General features: G+C 39.1%; 1 pseudogene; it reads left to right on the forward strand.

Annotated features, from left to right (window-relative positions):
* Positions 1-2,314: 2,314 nt before the first annotated feature.
* LOC103274052 lies at positions 2,315-3,063 on the forward strand (annotated as a pseudogene).
* The last annotated feature ends 605 nt before the right edge of the window (positions 3,064-3,668 follow it).

Consider the following 3,668-nt stretch of genomic DNA (forward strand, 5'->3'; position numbering starts at 1 on the left):
CCTGGCTGACAGAGACTCTAACTCAAAAAAAAAGGAAGAAAAAAATAAAATAAAATCATATATATATATACACATATATACATATATATACACTATATATATATATATATATATATACACACATCTTCTGAAATAAAGTTACAGTTTTAGTACCAAAATCATTCTTACCACCACCACCATCATCATGGATTATATGGATTATAGAAACAAGATGAGTCTTGTGATAGGCCATGAATTCAAAATGACTCAAAATAGAAAAGTTAATATGAAGTCTTCTCAAAAGGTCACTGTAATTGAAAACAGTGAATACAACAGACCATATTCATTTTTTTACTGATTTAACCATTAGAAGGGTGTGATGTTTCTTCTACTACTTTTGTATGTCTATTATACATAGTCATATGCTTCTCTGTGTCTAAGGACAACAAACATAGGTCAGAAGTCCCAGAAACTATAGGTTAAAAGACCCAGAAAAAGTAGGTACTAAACCGGGAAGGACTACTCAGTTTTGGTGGTACCAACAGTATCCCTCCAAAAAGAGGGGTCTACAGTGTTTGCCAGCGAAATTAATTACCAGGTGACCTATGAAAAATTGCCACCTACACACACAGATGCAATCCCTCAGCTCCCAGGAGATTAAATCTCAGTGCTAATAAAGAAGATGTCAGTTTTTAATGCTAGGAGACCAAATCAATACTTGATTATGACAGGATAATCAGTTATATAACAATTGCCAAGTGATAATTACAAAAACAATTTCGGGGTAGATACTAGGTTGCAAAATTAAACCCTAGGTATATGATAAGGCCTAAAATTGTCTCCCTGGCATAACAGATATCACTGAACTGTAGAAAAGCTTATTATTAAAAGGTGACGAGTTAGAATCACCTTGGGAGAAGCAAACAAATCTGACCAAGAGTTAATCAGTCAATAAACCAAGTCCTGCAATCTAAGTTGTTCTGATAAAATAATCTTTTCTTTGCACCTGCTAAGAATTTTGTGGTCATAGAAAAGAATTAAAAAAAAAATCAAACCCTGAGGGTATATCAAAATAAGCATAGAAAAACAAGCACAGAAATAAGAAAGGTATCAAATCCATGATATTGATGACTTAAGTAGATTGAAGAGAAACTATAGCAATAAATTCTGTGATCTTTGTTTTTATATGTTTGTGATTAAGATTTTACAGTGTTTAAAAGGATTAGCCATTCTAAAAATACAATCACAGTTTGTTTGAATTGCTTTAAATGATTTGCTTAATAAATTTGTAATCAATGTTTAAAGACCCCAAGAAAAATTGGTTATTAGTTTTTGGTATTAGATTTATGAGCTTAATAAATTCAGCATTAAACAAAGAATCAATGGTTGCTAGTATTCTTCCCCACACACAAATAATTCAGACTTAAAAAACTCAATCAACAAGTACCTAGACAGATGTTGGTCTTACCTGTGCTGCTTACCTATTCCTATGTAACAAGTCATCCCAAAACTTATTGGCTCAAAACAGCATTTATCATCTCACAGTTTGTTATTCCACAGGTTGAGACTGAGTAACTGACTGCAGGTCCCTTCCAGGCTGCAATGAAACTGTCAGCTGTGGTGGCAGTCACCTCAAGCTTAGCTTGGGCCGAATACCAGACAAGCTCACTTATGTGTGTGTTGGCAGGATCCAGTTCCTAGCAGGCTGCTGACTGAGGGCCTCAGCTCCTCGCCGGTTGTGGGCCAGAGGCTTCCCTCTGCTCCTTACCTCATGTACCTCTCAAGAAGGCAGCCCACAGCGTGGCAGCTGGCTTCATCGGGTAAACAAGCAAGAAGAGCCAGAGAAAGAGTCTGTCTTTGCTCACCTAATCTCAGAGGTGACATCTCATCATTCTTTGTCACATCCTTCTGTTAGAAGCAAATCACCAGGTTCAGTCCACACTCAGGACAGGGAATTACACAGGGCAGGAATAACAGGACATGGAAATCACTGGGAGTCACTTTAGAAGCTGTCATTTTGCCAAGGCATTGGCCCACTAAACAACACACTGAGGGCCCTGTGTGTGCAATGAGATGCCAGGTCTCCGCAAACCTCAAAGCTGAATGAAGGAGACCAACAATGAAAGGACAGCGAGCCACTCTCTACTTTCTTCCTTTCCTACGGCACCGATCATTTTATTTTGCAAATATTCACTGAAATCTCTGGTTCCCTGTGAGAATATGATGTCCTTGAGAGAAGTCACTATATTTCTTTTATCTTTGTGGCTGCTTGTGTCTTGCACGTGGCCAAACATCTTCAAAAATATAACACTTCTCCTCTTTTCCAGCTGGAACCATGGAGGGTGTCAAAGAGAAGAAAAAGAAGGTCCCTGCTGTGCCAGAAACCCTTAAAAAAAAGCAAAGGAATTTCACAGAGCTGAAGATCAAGCACCTGTGAAAGAAGTTTGTCCAAAAAATGCTTCGAAAGGCAAAGAGGAAGCTTATCTATGAAAAAGTTAATTATACTATCACGAGGAATATAGGCAGGTGTACAGAAGTGAGATTCGAATGGCTAGGATGGCAAGAAAAGCTGGCAACTTCTATGTACCTGCAGAACCCAAATTGGTGTTTGTCATCAAGATCAGAGGTATCAGTGGTGTGAGCCCAAAGGTCCAGAAGGTGTTGCAGCTACTTTGCCTTCATCAGATCTTCAACAGAAACTTTGTTAAGCTCAACAGGGCTTCAGTTAACATGCTGAAGATTGTAGGACCATACATTACATGGATGTACCCAAACCCAAAGTCAGTAAATGAACTAATCTACAAGCATGGTTATCACAAAATTAATAAGAAGCGAGTTGCCTTGACAGATAATGGTTTGATTGCTCGATCTCTTGGTAAATATGGCATCATCTGCCTGAAGGATCTGATTCGTGAGATCTATACTGTTGGAAAACGCTTCAAAGAAGCAAATAACTTCCTCCAGTCCTTTAAATTATCCTCTCCATCAGGTGCAATGGAGAAAAAGACCATCCATTTTGTAGACGGTGGAGATGCTGACAACAGGGAAGGCCAGATCGACAGGCTTACTAGGAGGATGAACTGACCACAGACAGTGGCTCACGCCTAGAGTTCCAGCCCTTTGGGAGGCTAAGGTAAGAGGATTGCCTGAGCCTACAGGTTCAAGACCAGCCTGGGCAATTTGACGAAACCTCATCTCTACAATAAATAAATTTTAAAAAAAAATTAGCTGGGCATAGTGGCATGCACCTGTAGTTCCAGCTACTTGGAAGGCTGAGGCCAAAGGATCACCTGAGCCCAGCAGATGGAGGCTACAGTGGCTGTGAGTATGCCATTGAGCTCTAGCCTGGGCAACAGAGTAAGACTCTGACAAAAAATTATAATAATAAAGAAGGATGAACTAAGGTGTCTGCCATGATTATTTTTGTTAACTGGTGAGTTAATACACAATGCCTGCTTTCAAATGCAAAAAAATTTAAATAAATAACACTTCAAAGCTAAGAAAAAAATAAGCCAGGTATGGGCAATTGTCTATTAGTCATTTACACCTCAGTGTGGATTAATGGTCCTGATCTGAGAAATAATCCTGGACAGAAGGAAATTGTGCTTGGGAGCTGGATAAAAGTGATGCTAAGGGACTGTACAAAGAGGAAGCTCATACAACATCGAACATCCCTTTCCTCCCTCCTT

Source organism: Carlito syrichta, unplaced genomic scaffold, assembly GCF_000164805.1.
Source record: "Carlito syrichta isolate Samal-C Ts95f unplaced genomic scaffold, Tarsius_syrichta-2.0.1 Scaffold113504, whole genome shotgun sequence".
Taxonomy (NCBI): Eukaryota; Metazoa; Chordata; class Mammalia; order Primates; family Tarsiidae; genus Carlito; species Carlito syrichta.